This window comes from Acyrthosiphon pisum, chromosome A1, assembly GCF_005508785.2.
Source record: "Acyrthosiphon pisum isolate AL4f chromosome A1, pea_aphid_22Mar2018_4r6ur, whole genome shotgun sequence".
NCBI classification, from domain to species: Eukaryota; Metazoa; Arthropoda; class Insecta; order Hemiptera; family Aphididae; genus Acyrthosiphon; species Acyrthosiphon pisum.
The window spans coordinates 205861-218469 of NC_042494.1; the positions used below are offsets into that span (position 1 = coordinate 205861).

Consider the following 12609-nt stretch of genomic DNA (forward strand, 5'->3'; position numbering starts at 1 on the left):
ATGCCACGTGGAGACTGGAGGTTAGCTCTTAATAGTTAATTTTTTCGCAATAAATTTTTTTTTTCAATTTTTTAATATTTTGTGTATTATACTTATTCTATATAAATCAAAATATATTACTTTTTATGGTATTTAATGGATAACAGTACCATAGTTTATCATGTAAATATGTTATTAAATTGACTGTACCCAAAGTGTCTTTTATAATATGTGTCCAAACGTTGTGTCTATTCGGGAGCTTGTAATTTGTGAGATGGTATTTTGCACCACTAATTGGTACATTAAAGTGTCAATTTAATTATTTAATATTTAACATAATATATTTTTCGTTACTTCTAAAAATTAATTTTGGTAATACGCACCATGACAAAAAACAAAATCGAATACACAATCTGCTCTACACTTTTAACTTCAATTATTGGAATTTACCAGCTGATAAATTTACTGGTAACGCAAAAGCTATACTATAATACCGACGCGTACCCGATTTAAAATAATTGTTGCGTTCTACTAATTATAATTAGAGACGAGATCAATTACGTCTAATCTAAGTCTAATCTTATAATAATTTTTAATTTTTTTTTCAAAATATGGAACAATATTGAACAGTTGCAATATAATACATTTATAGTTATTTTACTTTTTGTACATTTTAATAATTTTCTAGGTATGAAACTATTAAAATTAACGTAATTAGTCAATGATTCAAAATACATGTAAATCAGTTTAAAAACAATTTATTTTAAAGTGGTACAAATCGCAATTTTTTTAAATTTATAAATACACCTCAACTTTATAATTTATCCAAAAATACAAAAAATAATTAGGTGTCGATACATGTAAAGGCTTATATGTTAATTTAAATTAAATGTGATATAATCCCTTTGGTGCCGATGTCATATTATCTGAATAAGGTTCGTCTCTTTGAGGAGTTGAAGAAAAGTCGATGTCGTCTCTGCGTTGGATGCTAGTATTTAATAGGGATCAAAATGCCGGAAAATTTCGGAAAAAACGGTTTTTTCCCAGAGCCTCGGAAAATGTGGAAAAATTGGAGAATATTGAAATAATACATTTCCGAAAAAACCGAAGTTTTCGGAAAATTAAAAAAAAAACCAAATTTTCGGAAAATTAAATATTTTATTTACGCTTAAAAATTAAAATAATCTACCTATGTAAAAAAAAACATTTTAAAAAATAGATAAGGAAACCAGTCATTGTCATTTCACATTTGCCAATACGGTTATCAATGTATTATTGTATTAAAATTTAAAAATGTTAATGCGGATATTTCAATATTTGTTCTAAAAATAACGTAGTTCTATATCAAATTGGTATTTATGTGGGAGACTGTATTTCCCCGAGAATAAGTCACATGTATTTCTAAATGTTAAAAATTGTATACTTAATGTCTATTTATGTTTGTAATAACTAATAACTAATAAGGTATTATAGTAACTGGCTGATAGGTTTATAAATTATATTACAGTGACTGGTGAATGGTGAGTGATGACTAGTAACTATTTGATAGTTTGTATATTATCAAACTTAGTGTGTTGGTAATAAAATATAAAATAATATTAAGAAATAATAAGAAATAACTAATTAGTAAATACTTAATAGTTAGTACTTTAGTAGTTAATATTACAAATTATAATTATTTATAAATCAAGTATACCTAGAATCCTCTAGATTTATCCACTACAGACTTTAAGTTAGGTATGGTATATATAATATGTATGTAATATGATTATCAACTATCATTATTTATTAGATTGTTTCTACTATATACATTACTTTTTCAGTTCTTTAGAAAAAAAAACCATTTTTTTCATTCAATTTTTCAATTTTTCCAGGAAAAAAACCAGTTTTTTTCGTCAAAACCATTTTTCCGGAAATTTTAAATGAAACCAATTTTTCTCAATTTTTTTTTTTCGGAAATTTTGATCCCTAGTATTTAACATAGATTGTAGAGGATCATCAGTCTATCTCTAAAAATTGCAATTTTTATAAGATGAAAAAGGGGGCAAATTACAATTATTTATGTAGGTAGATACAAGATGACGCAGATTACATAGTGCCTTTCTAATAATTAGTCTTATGTGCAGTCACTATTTATCAAAATTAATTTTTGGATGTTACGCAAATTATATACATACATATTTTTTTTTTTTGGTTGTTTTTTGCGCAAATTATATATGTCATGTAATTTACACAAAAATAAAGATATATAATTTATACCACTGATGGTAGCCGAGAATATTTTTTGTAATTTTCACCATCGTCGATAGTTGAAAATATTGTTTGTAGTTTTCACCAAAATAAGTACCTATGTATCTTTGATTATCGAGTATACCTATTCAATTATTCATCAATAATTTGATATTCATACTGCTGACTATTTGACTGACAATTATTGTTTATATAATTATTAAAATATTATAATACAACTACGACTTTATTTGTAGCACAAAAATACATACTCATACATTTATTACAGATATATTGCTACATCAATCACTGTAAGCTCAGCTTTTTTTTGGGAGAGTTAAGTTCTAAACAGAATCGTGTTTTATATATAAACTATTGATTTGTCCACCTATTTTATAAATAAAAGCTATAATTATGTTAGGGTTATAGAAACTCTATATAAAATTTGTATACAAATAATTTAAAATAATTATGTATTTTAAAATTATATTTTTGCATGAAATAATGTGATTATAATAATATAATAATATAATATATTATGTTTGTCTTATATTATTGTTAAATATACGTAGCTTTTAAGTCAATACTGACTGTAAAATATGTGAAATAACCACTCAGAATCTAAAACAAATTATTTTGTGTTATTAGTTTCTAGTCACATATCAATATAATATCCAAACTAATTGTACGGAGATTGAAATAAAAAGCGATTTTAATGTTGATGCATAAATTACAATTATTATTTCTTACTACCTAAGTTGGTGCAATTTACATACCTTTATTTTGGTGTTTTTTCAAAGAAACTTTGGCACAAATAACATAATATGTTGTATATATTTTGAGTCAATTTTGGGTAAAATTGACTACAGCCCTCTATTGGTACCCAAATTTGTTGGATTTTGGGTCTATGTGTCCAAACGTCCACCGCCAACAACAATAAATTATGTTGTTTATAATATTATTTATTTTCTTTATGCCCTTTTTGATTTTATATTTGTATCGAATACATACAATTACATAAGCATTAACTGAGTATTCACAACGATTTAACCTAATTATCTATTTTGCTACATGTAATTTTTAGTATACTAAAACTTACTGACTAAGACATAATGCTAAATGTTGTTACAAATCACAGACGCAAATGTTTTCTTAACCTAGTTTCAAATCTAATCGTGTTTATGTGTTGCGAAAGGTAACAGATAATACAACAACATAAATGCACCTGTACTTCAAGTATTTACTATGTATAAATAATATTATATTATAAATATTATTATGCTTAATATAAACAATCTGTAAAAATAACAAAAAGTACATACAATTGAGCATACGTATCACATTGTTTGCCGTGGTTCACCTATAGTTATTGATTAGTTCGTCTTCCACTATTTCTTTTACACTACAGTCCAGTGGTGAAGAACCCTATGTTAAGTTAGGCTGAATTGAAAATGTTTTTAAAAAATGTGAACGAGGGCCGAAAGCTATGATTTGCAAGTCATAATCGAACATATGTATGATTACTACATGAAAATAAGGGTTACATAAATGGTTATTTATATTATAAATAGTTTAGACTTAAGACAACATGTACCTATATTATATAATTACTAGGAGAGAGAATTTTTAGTATTTAAATAATAATTGTTTTAGGTTTTTTTAATAGGTTAGCTAGTTACAAATTTGTTTTATATTACGACGGATACAAATCTGTAATTATATGTAAACATTTTTGGCATATTAAATGGTTTTGTTATTTTTTGATATTTTTTCATGCTTATCAAAACAAAAATCAATTATTCTATAATTTAAAGGCACCCATTCATCAACCACCAATGTATTAATTACAAGTTTAATAGAAAAAAAATTATTTCTTAATTATTTGGCAACATTCACAGATTGTTTTTTCTAATCGAAGTCAAATTATAAACTAGTAGCCGCATGAGTGACTTACAGCTATAGATAAGAGATATAAAATAACAATCACTGTAGGTCTATAGTTCTCTATGAAGCTCGCTGCGGATATAACGTGATTATTATCTAATTATATCTATTACATAGGTACAGAGGTAACACTACAAGTTATAAAAAAAAACCGACCAAGTGTGAGTCGGACTCACGCACGAAGGGTTCCGTACCATCATCTGGGAACATGTTGGCAACACTGTTTATATTATATATTCTTGGATTTTTACTATTTGTTGTTATAGCGGCAACATAAATACATAATCTGTGAAAATTTCAACTTTCTAACTTTCATAGTTCATAAGATACATCCTGGTGACAGACGGACGGACAGCGGAGCCTTAGTAAAAGGGTCCCGTTTTACCGTACGGAAGCCTAATGAACGTAATTTCTTATATTATTATGTACAGTGAAAAAGGAAAAACTCTTTTAGTTTATAATAATTATAAATTTTATAATAAAACACACCGCTAAATCAAATGTATCTATGCATTTTTTCCTGGTAGGAAGTTATGTACTACCTAGTACCTATATTTTTTTCGCGTAGGAACTGAAGTATGCATACCTAGGGGTAATTTTTATCTTACATTTTTAATTTACAATCGCCAAGTAAAATATAAAATACGAACTTTAATAATTGATAACTAATTAATTGAAACGTTTTAAAAGTTAGAATATTCTGAATAAATTTGACAACATTTAATTAATATACTACGTACTAATAAAATAAATGGGTACCTCAGCTATTGTTCCAAGAACTGAGTGTGTCGATTCACATGTAATCCTGGCTTTTTCCTTCATATCATTGATGTGTATTTTGGCTTCAATTTTGGAAATATCCGGAACGTGGTTATGGTCCATGTATTTTATTAATTCGCCATTAGATACACGAACTCTTCCTCTACATTTTTGTTTGTATTGCACACACCGCCAAATGATTTTTTCTGGCTTATTACATTCACGTTGATCAATGTATCTACCATTCCATGAAATGTTGGTACCTCTTTCACTCATTATATATTTTAAACTTTATAATTATAATTTTAACAATTTTATTAAAAATTTTATAATTTTTTTTTTTAATTTTAATAAAATGAAAATGTTGCCAAAAACGTTGTATACAATCAATTTTCGTACACTATCAATATTGTCATATACTATCAATTTCCGCGTGATCTATAGTCCACTATCTATTATTGCGCTATCAATTGACCACTATCTATTAACGGTATACCGTAAATAATATAGACTTGTGGCACGCGAGAGTCTTGGTGGCCGTTGTACCTATATTCATTCGGCTTGAGTTCGCGTTTAAAAGTTCGGCACCACTCTTTTAGTCACACACGTACTGATAACTTAATAGTTAATACGCGCACATTTACAAGACCTACGTGCGTGGACTTATAAAATTGTCTGTATTGAACTCCTTAAAACCCGTTTGCAATTGCTATAATACATGATAATAATTAATAGTTTGTCTGTGTTCGACTCGTTTTAGATAAGTAGTAAAAAGAAACGTCTGAAAAGTCGCCGTGATATGACCAAACATACTTTGGAGTGTTTAGTTTGGCTCTATAATTATATCACTTTCATCCTTCTCATTTGGACTTGCATCAGAAGCTTGGGGCCATTGTACCTAGACACCTAGTTTCATTCGGCATGAGATCGTGTTTAAAAGTTTGGCATCTTTCCTATAGTCACACGATGATCACTATTACTGCGTACACATTTACAAGACATATTTAGATAATTAGAAAATTTCCAGTGTTGAACTCCATAAACACAGTTCATTTGCAATCACCATAATACATATTATTTTTCATGTGTTTAGTTCGTTTGCTGCGAATCCCGAGTAAAACGAACGCCTGAATCATCACTGTGATACTACTAAACGTATACCAAAGTGATTAGTTCGAAGCTAATAAATTTATAAACTAATATTGTGGTCTAACTGTCACTTGAAGACGTTCTAATGGCATCAATAAATGTACGTCATGCGGTTTAATTGTCTCAACGGTGGTCTAATATTGTCACCTCGTTAGTCTTATTGTCACATGGAGTATAGGTTTCGAATGAAAAGTGTACATTTGTTTTGTATTTTGTGCGTTTATACACTATAAGTTATAACTGATCGACTTTAGGACAATTACTACCATTTACTTAAATTAGTACAAAAGATACGTGTATACAATTTATACCAAACGGTTGTAAGTATTGAACTTTTTGAACTAAATATTTGAAAACCTCGCGTGTGTTTCTACAAATGTTAATAATTGCGATTAGTTTTGATAACTAAAAATGATAATATGGGCAATTTATCACTTAATAAATAAACACAATAGACTTTGTTCATGTGCAAAGTACAAATATGAAACAATATAGGAAGTTTGATAAATAATACTATAAAAGGGGATCCACGTCAAACATGCATCAGTATCAATTTAAATTTCGTATTATTCGTATTGAAACAATTTGTAATGAAATTTTTTTAATTAAAAATGATTAATTTTTATAAAAATATTTCAATTATTTTCTTTTTTTTTTATGTTTTTGCAACACGGAGATAAAATCTGCTTCTATTGTATCAGATTAAAATTGTGAATTATTGTGTACAATTGGTGACACTAAGCTGTTAACTGTAATTAAAGCTTGTTATCCGTCGGCTTTTGATGTTGAGTCGATGTCAACAACTGATAAAATAATTTATTCTATTTGTTCTGATGAAGGATTAAACTTTTCATCTAAAATTTTATTAATGCCTGGTAGCGCCAGTTGCGACGTATGGGAAGAAAAAATAACTGTGCAAGACATCGCCATCGCCAGAGACGTCAATTGGCAAACATTTTGTAGAAAGTTTATGAAAAAAGGAGGAGAAATTTTGGAAAAAGGAAGAGGAAAATTCCAAGATTTGTTCAAAAAATACTAGATTTAGAAAAAGAAATATTGAAAATTCTAATAAACTACTTACAAATATAGAAAAAGGTAAAATGTGATTTTATGTTTGCTTGCATAGTCTATAATAGTAGATAATTATTAAAGTCAATTATTTGTATTTTTTTTTTGTTACCAATTGTACCTACTAGTTAAATTAAATTGTATATATGCATTTATACATTTTAGTTCATAGACACAGTTGTCTCGATATCAATAAATTGCAAGGCTGGGCAAGTTAATGATTTTTTCAACTCAGTTAAGTTAAGTTAATATACACCAATAATCAACAAATTAAAAGTTAATTTATTAACTTAAATTTAAAAAGTTCTTTTTTAATTATTTGGCAATTATATGAAATATATTTAAATTAGGTACCTAATTGCATTTCATGAATATTTATTAATTAAATCTTAAAAAATATCTTATGTAAACATTTTTAGAGAATATTTTAAGGTTCATAAGTGCATAAATAATTTTATATCTAGTTTTTTTCCAGGACATAAGTAATCTGCCCTAAATTAAATCAAAGTAAAAATACTAACTAGTAGCCGCATGAGAGGTTAACAGGTGGCCGTTGTACCTATATTATTTTATTCACCCTGTAATTATATTAAAAGTTTGGCACCACTACTATAGTTACACACGTACAACTGATCACTTACTACGCAAACATTTGCAAGACCTGCGTGTAGTGGCGCAAATAGGAAAAATGTTTAGGGAGGGCTCAAACTAAAAAAAAAAAAATATATATTTTTAAATTATAATAATATATATTATATTATAATTTTTTTAACAAATATTTTGCTAAAAATGTGTCGTAGGTGAGCGTTCATATCATTGGTGATAAAATTCGTATTTATGTAGGAATAATTATTAAGTTGTAAAAATTCGAAGTATGACAGAATAAAATGGAAACATTATGAATTCTTGTAAAATATACTACGTAAATCATTAGAGAAATTATGGAACAAATACCAAACCCAAGTCAAAGCCCTGTTACAACCATTGGGACTTATTTATTATACCGTTATAATATAATATTATATCAGCTGTTGTATAACATTGTATAACCATGGGATAACGAAGAAACAGATAAGCCATGTAGCTGAATTGCCTATTCATATCGCCGTGTGACCATAATGTTACTAATAAAACCCGAAAACACAATATTATTATAACAGATTTATCATGATAATTATTTAATTTATTTGGACGGGACGTGGAGAAATGGAGTTTCCATTTGTTTTTATTTTTTTTAGCGTATTATTTTGTCAAAATGCTTTACCATAAAAAGCAGTGGAATGAAATTTTATTATGCATCACAAAACAAAATAGACTGGTCATTAACAAAAGGGTGGCAATTTTCTTGAAAATGTTAATGTATCTATATCAGAATTCAAATGTGTAGCTTTTTAGTTATTAACATGTTTAGTCTAAAGATAGAAATCTTGGAAAAATATTTGAATAAATTATACATACTATTATGTATACTTTGTGACTTAATATTAGGTGTAGTATTTATTATTTTAGTATACAGGGTAAGTTTAACAAATTGTACTTGGTATTGATAAATCAATAATAATTCAAAACGTTTTCAAATCATCTAAGCTTTCAAATCTATTGTACTATACATAAACATTAAACATAGACATATTATAATTAGTATAAAAGTTATATAACTCGAAAAATACTTGTTCGAATATATGTTGTCAAAAACAATGTCAATATATTGCATAATACATATAGTAATAATTATGAAACCATTAATCTAAGTACAATGCAAAAATGGTACTTATTTAGGTATCTATTATGATTTATTTATAATCAAAGAACTGTAAAGAACTTTTACACATAATTACATAAATAAAAAATTAATTATATGAAATACAAAGAATAAAGATTGATTTCAATTACAGTTAAAATAAATTAATTTCATTAACATACCATAACATTACCATAATTATATTAGACTTAATTATGGATGTTATACAGTTCACGAATCCATTGAATGTGGTACTGAACTTAAAAACTGTGATTGAGTTATTTGCTTCTGGATCCTCGAGAATTATTACTCCTGTAAAATAACAATAGTTAGAGTGTAAAAAGCATAATCCTGCACCGCTGTCTCTCTCATAAACACTATGCACCCAAACAAAAATATTTTATTTATTATTCTTAATTTAAACATATTAAAGTCATTGGGTAGAAGGATTTATATTATTATCATTACAACTTAGGAAAAGTACTATATTACAACGATATATGATAATGTACCTATAGAAAGTGGCAGATGTGGTTTGAAACTATAATATTTTGTGGTGTCTTGTGCACACATCCTCAATTAAAATATTTCATATAACATTACTATATACATATTAGATACAAAATATAATTAAGTAGTAGAATAATAACTGTACACACACCCTTAGAGTTTAGGCCATGAAATAAAATCACTAATCATTCGTGAATGACATCAAAACGCGTTAACAAATGCATACCCATGTTCTCTCGTTTATATTACATAAGCACGTACCTACTTATACATACATTTGTTATTATACAGCCTAGTAGCAGGGTCTTTGGAACATTTCTTCTCCGAAGATTGGAGAAAACTGCTATTTACGGCGGTATTCGAATGTGTAATCAACCTCATGTACACACCGTATCTTACCACTATAATTTGAAGGAAATGGCAGCCATTTATAAGCAAACAAATCATTTTCCACGTGACCCTAACATCCCTCTAATCACTATAAAATGAGAATATCGTAAAATCCTTTCTTATTGCGCATCTAGTTCATTAGAGGAACCACTAGTCCAAATATCAAGTACGTACAGTTTGTAGTTTTTTGAAATGTAGCAATGAATGAGTGAGTGAGTGAGTGCATGTGTAGTATTTGGCCTATATATACATGGATTAATATACAACGCAAAATTAGTACATATTATTATGTGCCTGTTATAATTAATTATTATGAACAATTAAATGAACTGATAAAAATTGTTAAACATAAGGAAAAAAACTATGGTTGGTGATATTACTCTTCATCTGCTCCAGGCTATATATCGTGATCACTTTTTATCTCTTTTGAAATCCACCATCATTCCTTTCGGTGACATCATCCACCTACTCTTCATCTGCTCCAGGCTATATATCGTGATCACTTTTTATCTCTTTTGAAATCAACCATCATTCCTTTCGGTGCAATAAATATATTCTCAAACCAACAAAAAAATATCTTATTGAATATATTATCTTCATTAAGTAAACAGGCATTTTAATTTAATATTATTTCTTACTCTTTCTTCTTGTAAGCAATAATTATACTGTACCTCATAGTTGTTGAAACTAGTTATAATTTATTCGAACCAACAAACAAATATTATCTTTTTCAACCATACAGTATTTTTACTGTACAATATTTTACAATTACAATATGAATAAATAATTTTCATAACATTACCTTAAATATATAGGACATTCTTATAATCGATATACAGTCTACGTATCCATTCAATGTGTTAATGAACTGATGTAAAAAGTGTGATTGAATAATTTTGTACTTCCTTGAGGCTAACTACTCCGGTTAAATAATACAATTTAAAGTGTGGAAAGCATGTCCTGAAACTAAAAAAAATTATACATAATACTACATTTAATCATATAACTGCAGTTGGGTAATAAGGTAGCTGTATATCACAGTGGTAAGTAGTTGATAGTTGTGTTAGTATAACAATAACTGAGATTATGCCATTACCTAACCAACATTGGAACCGGAACCCTTTGAATATTGGAAACCGGAAACACAACGAATCAAATAATTAAATTAATTTTAATACAGGAACCCTCACATGAAGTCTTATTTAAATTAATTTAAAAACTTGAAATTTACGCAGGAACCAATACTTTTACTTTTATGGAAAAGTTTTGGTTTTGGTTTCTTGTTTGACACGGGGACGTATATTAAGTGACAGTGATGAGTACATTTTTGACTTATTAAGTCCTAAGCAAATTTTAATAGGTGTATCTGATTGACAATTGGTATTGCCATAATTGACGCCAATTGACAATAGAAATATTTAATTAAAATTTTTGAAGAATCGAAACGGGACTAAATTTGTTTATATTGATTTAAATCCAAAACAGGAAACAAAATTTTAATTTTTCAAAAACTGAAAATTTTAGTTTTTCTAAGAACCAAGCCAGTACCGAAACCAAAAAAATCATCAAGGTTCTAGTCCCTGTTCGGATCATTTCTTCTCCAAATGACGCAGACAACTGTTGACCAATGGCAGGGTGAGAAAGTTTTATTTGTGCCACGGCTCAGTAGTAATCGGTAGCAATTCCTTTCTTGGGTAAGGTGATAGTTTTACTTTTTATGAAATCTTCTGAAATTGAGCCTTCCTCATAGCATTACTTGATAATTTCAAATAAGTCTTTACCTGTTTGTTCGTCTACGTTTTTCTGTATTTCTGAAAGTATATCCACCAATCCAGTTGATTTTTTATCGCTCAAATCTATAAGTGCTCGGTTAAATTCATTCTTAGTAATTTCTATACCTTTCATTGCTGGATTCAAATTTTGTGCAATCTCGATATCTCTTCTTGCTTATTGTTAATGTCTTCTCCTATGTATAGATCTTCAAGGTATTCTTTCCATCTGTTTTACATACTTTGTTTTTATTAATATGGCTTCTAATTTTTGGAGTGTATTGTAATTTTTTAACCTTTGAATATACTCCGTTGTTGTTTCTTTTCATCATCTTTCAATATTGAAAGATATTGAAGATATCTTCACTGTAATCTTCCATCCATTTTTCCTTCAGTTGTCTGCACTTTTGTATTATTTTATTTTTCAAAAGCTTGTATTTGTCATAGTCTATGTTTCGCCAGATGTTTCTTTCCTCAATGAGCTCTAGTAAATCTTGCGACATCCAGGGTTTTCTTGGTTCAAAGGTATTTTTCCCAAGCACCCTGTCAGAGGTTTCTTGAATAACTGATTATAACTCTTCCAAAGATTTTGTATCTTTGTTTTCAAGTTATCTTTTGAAGATATCAACTGCAGTGCTATTCTTCAGTTTATCTAGACACCAATTTTTGATGAATCGCTTCGCCCGTTTCTTGAAAATGATATTGCACCTTGCTAGTACTAATATATGGTCACTGTCTATGTCACAATCTAGCGAAACCACAGCCCGCCTAGCTGTGAGTTTCGTGACCGTGGACTCACGGTATGGATCGCGTCCCCGGGTTGCGGATGGGGGAAAGCCCGGTTCCCCCTGCTTCGGCAGGGTCGGGTAGCCTGCGAATAACTAATAACAGGCCGCGGACAGCTTCGATCAAATGATCCGTGGTTCCGGTCGGGATGCCCCTTGTACCGGGGTAGGGTCGCTGACAGGTCTACCGAGCCTATCAGTGGTGTTCTCAGCAGTGCTGGGAGCACGGGCCGTCGGGGGCTTGGCCCCGTCCAGCAAGCCGGGCGTCTCAATGTTTAGTCAGCCC

General features: G+C 28.9%; 1 protein-coding gene across 1 annotated transcript in view; it reads right to left on the bottom strand.

Moving 5' to 3' along the window:
- The window catches only part of LOC100166334 (noggin-like), a 108634-nt gene that overhangs the window by 87289 nt on the left and 8736 nt on the right, over nucleotides 1-12609 (bottom strand). The window lies entirely within an intron of this gene.